The sequence below is a fragment of the Pteropus alecto genome, unplaced genomic scaffold (assembly GCF_000325575.1).
Source record: "Pteropus alecto unplaced genomic scaffold, ASM32557v1 scaffold79, whole genome shotgun sequence".
NCBI lineage: Eukaryota > Metazoa > Chordata > Mammalia > Chiroptera > Pteropodidae > Pteropus > Pteropus alecto.
Genome location: NW_006494612.1, coordinates 9,443,559 through 9,454,945, shown reverse-complemented (window position 1 = coordinate 9,454,945; position 11,387 = coordinate 9,443,559). Strand labels below are relative to the sequence as shown.

General features: G+C 31.9%; 1 pseudogene; it reads left to right on the top strand.

The window, feature by feature from the left end:
• The first annotated feature begins 649 nt into the window (after positions 1-649).
• On the top strand, positions 650-8,409 carry LOC102883363 (annotated as a pseudogene).
• Positions 8,410-11,387: the final 2,978 nt, after the last annotated feature.

Here is an 11,387-nt window from a genome sequence, read left to right as displayed (position 1 = left end):
GTTTAGTATTTAGGTCTATTAAATTATCACATTGTATGCTTTAAACTTACATAATATTAGATTTCAACTATATAAAGCTGGAAAAAACAAATGCAGATGGCCTAATTACATTGACTACCCTTTCCCAGTGTCTCCCAGTACTTTTCCACTAGCTCATTCCAGGGTTTAAAAACCCTCCTGCCTTTTGTTGCAAAGGAGTTATCTTCAGTCTCTCTGTCCTACTGCAGTAGTTTTGACCTCTGTTGAAATAATCTTGAATAAAATCTTCTCTGCTTGTTTAACTCCATTAATGTAATTTTTCTTTGACATCTCCATTTTATGGCTGTAGTTGAAGTTGAGCATGATTTAAAAAAATGTATATTGAAATGCACACAGTTGTAAATGGAGGCAAAATTCTTATCCAGATAATCTGAGTTCTGAGCCTGAGCTCACAGAGGATAGCAGGGGTTCACATTTTGAGAGAAGCAAAGCATACATTTGCTTGGTGAATACTATCAAACTTGGTCTTTTGATTGTTGCCAGACAGCTGTTCAGGCACCAGACATCATTGATGCCCACACTGTGATGCCCAACAGGGCCTAATATCTCTCCAAATCTCACAATATGAATTGTTACTAAACATTTTAAATTTCCAGTAGCTAGAAGCAAGATGAACCCTAGAGTCTGGAATGGGATGAAACTTCCAGATAATATGAAAATAGAAAATTTTGATATTGGGCTGAAAGCTTTCAGAGCTAAAGAGATATCAGTGGCTTCGAACAAGAGCCCAAATTTAGATTCAGAGAGACTGGATTTGTGGAGCAATTCTGTTCTGGTACCAATTATGAAATTAAACATTTAAATCATTTAGCACAGAGTGAGGACTCAAAAATACAAAAAGAAGTAAACCTTGGTGCCTATGTTAGTAGTCTTTATGAAAAATATCTGGATTCCTACTGTAACCATAGCTTCTTTTTATTTTAAATTCATATTGTATAAAGAAGCTTGTTTGTACTATGCAAGGGCTGCATGGAAAGTTTGTTTATGTGCCATTGCTTGCACAGTAATGAGTTTGCTTAAACAAAGCTGCATGACTTCCATCCTTTGGGATCCACAAGAAAATGAGCCTCTTGTGAGTCAATCTCAGCCATGAAAAAAATTTACAATAAAATTGGCTTCCGTTTTGTGTTCAGTTTATATCCTCTTGTACTAGGTGAGCTGATACAAGATATCAACATGAGTTCTCTCCAGTGAAGTTCTCCTGAGACTTGTAAATGAAAGGATCATTTCTGTCAAGCCCAATGGTGTCTTTTTTCATTTTACACTGAAATTCCACTTTGACATTACAATGCTTTCTTATGCAAATTGTAACTATTGGTTTTGTATTGCAGTGATCTATTCCTCCACAGATAATGGTAGTAAATTTTATAGAAATATAGGCTATGGTAAAACTTTCTAAGTGCTCTCTTTCCATTTCTCTCCCTCTAGTCTTGCTCAAGGATAACCAAGATGAAGCAGCAGGAGACAAATAAAATGCAGTCAAATCTGGTATGTAGATAGGTTCATTTATTTACTATCTCTGTTTTGTTTATGTAACTGCATGATTCATTAGACCCTAACAGGAAATGGAAGTTCTCTTATCCTGAAGGAATGTTTGTCCTATCCTGCCTTTCATTCCTTTTGTTTTTCAGATCTTAGATCTTAAAAACAAAAATTTGAACTCCTCTAAGTCAACATTCTCTCTTCTACATATAATTTTCTGTAGATAAAACAGGAGGCACCTGGTGGCTGATCATAAAGCACTTTGCAAATTCCCTGAATATATGATACGGCTAAACTCATTAGATCTATGTTTAATAATATGAGATTTATTTTAATGTTAGGGTATTTTGAATATAAAAAATATAAATAGTGTACTATAGTTTGAGATTCATAAAGATGTTGGCTAACATGCCTAAGCAGTGTTAGATTTGGCAAGTTCTACAGTATATACAATTATCTGAGATCTAAACAGTTGGAAGCATTTAAATAGAAGAAAGGCATATGACTGATATACCACAGAAGCAATGAAACTTTTATTAATTCTGAATTATAAACTTATGTGTGTGCTTTCATGGCATAGAATTAAATTGTGAGTGTTAACCCCAGAAGCCTGAATCCCTTTGGAATAACTCTGCTTCATGCTGCCTCATATTTTATGCAGATTATGTTTTTGCTAGAATTACCATTGCCAGCCTACATTAAACTTTAATGCACTTAGAGAAAAATTAGATTATAAAAATTACTGTTAATATCATCATGTCTATGTAAAAAAATTTGAGAACTTATTTGAACATTTAAAAAAATAGAAAGGAGGAGAAAGATGAAAGATAGTACAGGAGAAATTAATTATTTTTAATTTAAATATAGAACCATTTGATGTTTCGTTTTAAAACTTAAGCCAGTCCTTCACAATCAGATTCAGAATCAGGTTCATAATTAGATTCATATTTAAGAGTCACTCTTCTCTTTAAAGTGAACATGGATGCTAGTCATTCTCTTTAAGTTACGATCTTCTTCAGAAATTAGTCTCATACTTGCAGAAATAAAATGATTATTAATTATAATTGCACATTAATATATTACATATTGTATATATTTATAATATAATATGATTATAAAGAGTACATTCTTATGCATCTTGCACTTTTATACTTTCTAAATTTGATTTAGGACAGACTAAATCTTGACATTGAAAGATTTCTTATAGAGGTTTGAAATTTCCTTAGGACTTTTGTAAATATAATACCTTTGTCTTAAATGTATATAGCCTACCCTAAAAAGTTAATAAAAACAAAAGTTTTTTTTTCATTTTTGGTAATTTTCTAATATAGATTATATATAATATTATATGTACTATACTATATTATATATACATTTAAAAAAAAAATAAAGTGCCTACTTTCATCTCTTACCATTCAGTCAAGGAAGTTAGTGATTAGGACAACCTGGGAGTATTTGAAGAAATTGGTAAAGGCTTATTAAGTTTCAAAATTTATCTCCAAGTGAATGTGTTGGATTGAAGAAAAATATACTCTGAAAAGATTGTGGATATAAGGACTGATAAAGGAGGTGTTGGGTACATAGAATTGATATTTCTCCCTTGTCTTGTTAAACATTATATAACTATTGATAGTCTATAATATTTATCCACATAATATTTCTGAAAATTTTATTGTTTTGGCAGCTCTGAGTTTCTATGTATCATTTTCTTTTAGCTTGAAAAACTTCCTCTAAAATTTCTTTTACTTCAAGTCTGCTGGTGACAAATTCTCAAATTCGATCAGTTTTTTAAAACTCTAAAATGCCTTCATTTTTTGAAAGATAATTTTGCTGGATATAAAATTTGGGGTGGAAAGTTTTTTTCTTTTAACATCTTAAAGTTGTTAAACCATTTTATTTATATCTGCATTGTTTATAATGAGAAGTTTGTTTACTTTTTATATTTTATCTTCTATTTCATTTTAATCTTCAGGTTTTCTCTTTATATTGTGATTTGTCTCTAATGTTTTAAGGTATGGTTTTCTTTATATTATCCTGCTTAAAATAAACTGAACTTTTACAGTCTGTAGGTTGAACTTTTTCACCTCATTTAAGAAATATTTATTCATATTTTTCTATCCCATATTCTTTCCTGAGCTTCCCTAATGTGGTTGCATACATATATCAGTAGTTCATTTATTTCATCGCTAAGTAGTCCATTGCATGAATGTACCATAATTTGTAAATATATTCACCGGTTAATGCACATTTTTTTTTGTTTGTTTTTGGCTTTTATCAATAAACCAGGCTATGGAGAGACAACTGAAACATGTCTTGTAATTAAAAAGAAAAAAAAAAGAAAAAAGAAATCATTGGCTTATAAAGTTTGTGAACCCCCGCTCCCAAATTCCATATGATCTAATATCGAAGTACTTTAACATGAAAATTAGAGTGCCTTCTTATACATATGACTTTGAAAATATTTTATTTTGGTATATTAGCTATATTCATAGTCAAGGACATGCTTTCTAATTTAAACTTCCAAGCCATATCCTGAGATGTGATTCAACATAAAGTTTGGATTTTTATTAATTCACTAAAAGTTAGCTGTAGATATAGAATAAGTACAATTTGGTGCTCTATTTTTGTTATAGAGTTGTAGAACACATGATTTTTAATTTTTTTTTTTTCAGAATTTTCAAGGTCCAGAGGTTAAAGTAATTTACTGCCTTTCATTTTTACAGTGACTTTTTCCCCCCTTCTAAGGACAGAGGTGCTCTTGGTGCCCTCTATATTTCCTAGTCACAATGAGGATGATAAATTTGGCTTTCACAGTTATCCTGAGGGAGCTGATGCCATAAACACATTTGTAGTCATGCAGTCTGATGAGTCAGGTTGTAGGTTTGGCAAAAAGTAGAAAAACAAATTCATTAGACTCCTCAGTCTTAGTTGCGAAATCAGCAGTCTTTCTCTAGTTTAAGTGAAAAATTGTAAAATTTTTCATAATGTGTGTAATAACTTCGAAAGTTTCCTGGGGTAGTAAATTTATGGCTTGTAGAGTAGTTTCAGTTTTTTTTAAAGTTAAATTACAATACCTCGTATGTATATTAGTCCCTCTCTGAATATCTAAAAATACATTCTCCACATTATGTAATTAAGCTACCCAAAGGAACCAAAAAGGAGCACATAGGATTTTCTCTTATTCCAAACAAATAATAAATATATAATGAATTAATTATCCATCCATCTACAATTTTGATATAATTATGATGATGTAAAGTTGCCATAAATTATATTGAAATACTTCCTTCTTCCTCTCTCCATTGTCCCCTTACTCCCACCCCTGTGCCATCTTGAATTACTGGTATTAAGAATGAGAACTTTTATGCTCAATGCATCTGTTTGGGGGTCAAATAGCAAATACACATTCTTAATACACCAATTATTAAGCTAAATACCAAGGATAATAAGTGATCTATGTTTTTATTTATAGTTAGAATATCTACATACTATTGCTCTGCAGAGGGTTCTATTGAAAACATGATATGCAAAATTACCATCAGATCCAGGTATATTTATAATGCTGTTAATTATCTTTTCTTAAATGCATTTACATAAAGAATAAAGTGAGAATATCTCTGGCTGTGGATAAAAACATTTGCACCATTTACTGAATTGATCCTGTTTATTGTTAATTGGCAAATGAACTATACCATTCCATGCATACCACTTTGTTTTGACAGTGAATGAAATTCCTCACATATGTGGATGACCTGCTTTGTGTCAATTACTAGCCAGTGGTTTGAAAATTCAGTTTTGCCCTCCCTGTACTCACAACTGATAATCAAGTAGAAAAGATACATACAAATAAAAAACAATGCAATATAGTACAATGAGTGCATAAATAGATATTTATTCAATTTATGTGGCCGTAAAGAATAGGAGGTCCTTTACTCTTATTTATGAACTTCGATAGGGTTTTGAAGGTCTCAAAGGTCTCAAAGAAGATAAGAAAGAGAGAAATTCCAGGTAGAGGGAACAGCATGTAGAAAGTTCAAAGGTGGGAAAAAAGGTATGCTGTATTTGAGGATATATTATTAAATCTCTGGAATATAGAAAAAGAGAGAAGTAGCAAGACAGAAAGCAAACTGATGGATGGGGCAAATCAGGAAAGGCTTTATGACTCAGCCAATATATATGTCCTGAACCTAAAGTCTCAGTAAATGCCATTATCAGATATAGATTTTAGATAATTTAATCTGAAAATAAAGGGCAGGGCTAAAAAAAAAGGCAACTGATTAGCAGACATTAAAAAAGTCTAAGTATGAGATGACAAGGTCGAGTTTAGGGCAGTAGCAATGGTGATGGAAAGAGGAACCAGATACAGCAGACGTGTTTTAGATGATTTGTATCCAAAAGAGGGTATGAAGTAGATAGGAAATGCCTAGAATGATCTCCAGATTTTTGTCTGAGATAAATAAGTGGTATGACAGCATTACATGATATGTTGGGCAAGGATTGCAGAGTGACTTCTGAGAAGAAATATAATAATGGTCTTCATAGATCTTGTTTATACTATATTGTCTTTGTCTCTGGAGAGAAACTAGGGTAAGCATAAGTCTGGATTTCCACAGCATGACCCTAGTTTATGTTTATTGTGTTAGATACTGATTAATAACTGATAAGGGGTATGGTCAAATTAGCTGTGATAGATTGTTAAACTAAAAAGAGTAATTTTTCTATTTATTCCTTGGAAAGATGTTCCTTTTGAATTCACCTGTTCATATTCTAAAAACCCATGGAAGGTAGCTTCTAAATTTAGTCATCTTTGTTCTTATTCCCTATACCTAAGATCATTCCATCTCTTGATGTTAAACCAATTGATCCTTCTGGTCTCCAAAACCACTGGTGGGTACCTCTGTCAGATCTCTACCACATTGTATTATATTGTAGTGAGTGTGTGTGTGTGTGTGTGTGTGTGTGTGTGTGTGTGTATAAAATATATAATTATTTTTCTGTGGATACACTTTCTCCTGTAGACTGTCGTTTCCCTGAGTATATAAATTGTATTTTCAAAATTCTCTGGCAGCTAGAAAAAGTGTTCAACATATGTATTTTTTACCTTAAATGTACATTGATTGGGACTAAGTGTAAGTATTTTGATTTCATAATTGATTGCAAAGTTGAGATACATTTGAGAGGACATAAAAGTTTCCCTCAAATATCCTTGGCTGCTTCTAGTCAAAGAAAATATCACTTATATGTGGGATATAAACCAAAAAGCAACAAGGGAACAGGACAAACAAACAGAGACTCATGGACATGGGCAATAGACTAGTGGTTACCAGAGGGTAGGGGGAGAGGAGGGAAGTAGATGGGGTGAAAGAGGTCAAATACGTGGTGACAGAAAGAAATCTAACAATGGGAACTGAATACACAATTGGAAGACCACCTAGGAAGATCAGGTGCTGTAGGCATAAGAAACTAAAAAAATAAAGTATTGTAATCTGATAAGGTCCTTGCAATCTGTGAGGTCAACCAAGGGTTGCATAAATTAAAAAATAAAAAAAATAAATAAAAAGAAAAAAGAAAACAAAAAAAAGAAAAAAAAGGAAAAATAAGAAAAAAAAAAGAAAGCTATTATAGTCAAAGAGTTTGGTAAATTTTTTAATTATTTGAAAAAAGAATCCTGAGAATTTGAATACTATGTTCTAGACTTTTCTTTATTACTAATAATGATTTTGGAGATTTTAATGTCTTTGACTTTTGGTTTTAATATCTGCAAAATGACCTTGATTTTCCATAATGAAGATTATTAAAATCATTCACAGCATGACAAAATTTTAGTTAGCAATAAACCACATATACAAAGATGGTCCTGTAAGATTATAATGGAGCTGAAAAATTCATATCACTTAGTGACTATGTAGCTGTCTTAACATTGTTGTATAATGCATTACTCATGTGTTTGTGATGATGCTGGTGTGAACGAACCTACTGTGCTTTTCGTCTTATAAAAGTATAGTACATACAATTATGTACAGTATATAACACTAGAAAATAATAATAAATGACTATTTTACTGTTTTTTGTATTTACTACATTATACTTTTCATCATTAGAGTGTATTCTTTAAAAAAAAAAGTTTGCTGCGTACGTCCGAGAAGAGGAGGCTTGCTGCTGACGGCATCTTCAAAACTAAACTGAACAAGTTTTTCACTTGGGAGCTGACTGAAGATGGCTACTCTGGAGTTGAGGCTCAAGTTGCATACCAACCAGGGCAGAAATGATTATCTTAGTCACCTGGATATAAAATGATCTTGGTGAGAAGGGCGGAAGGATCCGGGAATTGAACACGGTGGTTCAGAAGAGGTTTGGTTTCCCTGAGAACCGTGTAGAGCTTTATGCTGAAAAGTGAGCGTGAGAAGTTTGTGTGCATTGCCCAGGCAGAGTTTCTGTGTTACAAACTCCTAGGAGACCTTGCTGTGCCCAAGGCCTGCTGTGGTGTACCACGGTTCATCATGAGGAGTGTGACGGGAGGCTACAAGGTCGTGGTATCTGAGAAATTCTGAGGACAGAGGGCTAAATCCATGAAGTTCATCAATGGTCTGATGAACCATAATGGGGACTCTGTTAGCTACTGTGTTGATATTGCCTGTGTGGCCTGTGCTGCTCCAGCAGGGTGTGGTGGGCATTAAAGTGAAGAGCGTGTATTTTTGGGACATAAGTGGTAAGATTGGCCTAAGAAGCCCCTGCCCGACCATAGGAGCATTGTGGAACCCAAAGATAATATATTGCCCACTACTCCCATCTCTAAATGGAAGGGTGGGACCAAGAGCTGCTGCGACGCCCCAGCCAGTACCCACAGCAGGTTACAGCCTCATCTTGGCAGTTGGATCTGGAGTCTAGATGTTTTTCTATAAAGACCTTTAAATAAAATGTAAAAAAAAAAAAAAAAAAGAACTGGATTGGTTAGAAGAGAAAGAATAACATTACTTTCCAGTAGAATGTGAATTGTAGTCATTTCGATTATATTATATTATGAAAGAGATAAAATAGAGCCACATTCTGAAATATTCTGACTGAGAGAAACTCCATGGTTTGAATGAATTATATTCAATAGAGCATCATAGCTGGAAGTGGAGTCAGAAAACTTGCCTTAAGCTCCATTTTGTATTTGCTAACTCACCTTGGCCAAATGACTATTATAAGGTGTATCGAGTTAAGGGTTAGGATTAAGGTTAAGAATTCCTGCTAATGAGAATAAGAATTTCTACAAATACTAATACCAATGGCATAAAAGTGTATTATTATAGCTTCTTTCTTTTCTCGCTTTTCAGAGGAGGTAACAGAAATCCTCACAGTTACTTAGCTTGCTAGAAGTGGTAGAATACTTCTCACTCCTGATACTATGCTTTTTCTGATGTACCATACCACCCCCATATCATACCCAGGTATAAGTACTTGAACGACAAAGTGACATGATGAATGTCAGGATGAAACACTGATCTTGAAGCACGGTTAATATGGAAATTGAGTAACTACCTATAGGTTTCTGTAGAGATAGAAAAATGGCTCTCCCTAAGGCAAGCTGCCTCCTGCATAAAGCCTTCCTTGTTTCCTTTTGCTGGAAGTCACATCTTCCTCTTCTGAGCTCCAACATTTGTGCTTACTCTCTTATGTCATATTTTTATCTGCTCTTTTGCATTATAGATACTTAAATTAATAAATTTGATTATTTATTATTAGCAAGTAATTTTCAGTGTTCTTACTATGGCACAACTCATTTACTATTATTGGCATAATCATAGTGGTTCAAGATTGAAGACCAGTTATGCCTCTTGTTATCAACATAAATTCAAGTATCCAACAAGCATTGGCATTTCCCTTATTGAAAATACTGAGCATATTAAAATGATTTTGGCTTAAATAATTTGAAGATAAAAAATGGAAAAAGAATCCTTATCTTCCGAACTTTATCTGCAAACTTTCTTTTCCCCTCAATCAGTAATCATGTTTGAGACCATTACTGCAAGATGTTACATTGCCATGATGTCAAGAGACAGTCGATGGAGCCATTGCCAGGCCTACACAGCTCCTGGCTACTTTATAATTTCAAAACAGCCCTGAGATGATTTTCCTCACAAGAATAAGGTGCTCCTGAAGATCATGTAATTAAAGCAAATTAGATTCAATACCACGATAAAATGGAAATTTGATGTGGAAAAAAAAAAGCTTCAATTGTAATTTAGCTGACTCTTAGTGTTCCGAATAAAGTACTGAATTTTTCTCTTAAAGCACTGCAGCAAATTTTCTGAGGTGAGTTTAGTTATAATATAAAGCTGAGATTCTATAATATTAAGTAGTAAAACTCCTTAAAGTATGTATGAAAGAGAAGATCTTTCAAGTGAAAAAAAATTATTGCTCAAAATCTCAAAAAGTTTCTACTATTATTTAATTTTAAAAGTAAATTTCAAAGTTAAAATTGTTAGAAATATTTGTGTTATTAGCAGTTAGTATTTTTTAATAGTTAAGATTATATAAAATTCTGTTAAACATGCCTTTACTAGAAGAAAACAATAAAACTTTTCATATTATACATCAGTAGAATAAACTAAAATTTAAATGTACAGATGATAAACTATGAAGAAAAGTTAATTATCAAATAAAGAAAGTTGGAAAGGAACAAAAAATTAATATACTCAGAAGCTTGTCTTTTACAGGATTCCCCTCTCTCCAAATTATCTTTATAGATTTTCCATTTGCTTTTGTATTTATGGATTACTTATTTAGTGATTGTTCTTTGTGTATTAGGAAATCAGTCTTTTGTTTTCTGTTTGTCTTAAAAAATATTTTTTGGCTTTTATAATTTGAATTTAGATGATTTTTGCCATAAAATATTTTTAAAGTACTTCTTTTATGGGTTCTGGGTGTTATATTTTGCATACATTAACACCTATTTTTGTATTTAAATATTTAAGAATTACTTTGGTGTAAAATGTGGCATGGCATTTAAATTTTCATTTTTACAATTAGCACATTATCTCAGTATCATTAAATAATTTCTCATTTTCTTATTGCTTTAAAATGCCTTCTTTAGCATTTACAAATTGTTATGTACTTGTAACTATTCAATTTCACCAAATTGTCCTCTTCCTACAGTTTTACCAAATTTTAATTACCCAAGCCTTCCAATATTTCTTAATATCTATATCTATTACATCATTACATTGAGATTATTCCTCCTACTGACATTTTTACAAACTATTTTTGCAAGTTGATTTTTCCACATGTATTGAAATCAGTTTTTCACATTGTATATGTGAAAATAAAAAATGAAATTTACTCATATTTTTACTTTAATCAAGTAAATTACAGTTACAGATTAATTGGGGAAAATGTCATCTTTACTATATTGACCCTAAAAATGTGGTTTATTTTTCCATTTACTGATTGTCCTCTATGTATCTCAAAATAATTTTTATTGTGCAGATAAATTTATAAGCATTTTTCTTGTTTGTTTTCAAAAGATCTTTTCTTCCAGTGTATTTTTATTACTATTTTTGAATATGAAAATATTGTTAATTTTCTGTCAGTATTGCAATCAACCATCTTAGTGTTAACTTATTATTTTTAATAACATTTCTATTGTTTCTTAGTTTCCATGTACCTGTTAATATTTGGAAATTCTGCAAATCATAACACTTTTTTGTCAGAACTTTCATAACAATATTGTTGTATTTGGCATCCTTGTCTTTTATTTTTTTTTATTTAATGGAAATGCTACTTTTTTTATTTTACTGTTTTTTATTAATTATAATGCTATTTTATTAATACTTTTATTAAATCAAGAATAAATGTTAAATTAGTTTCTCTATGTACATGGA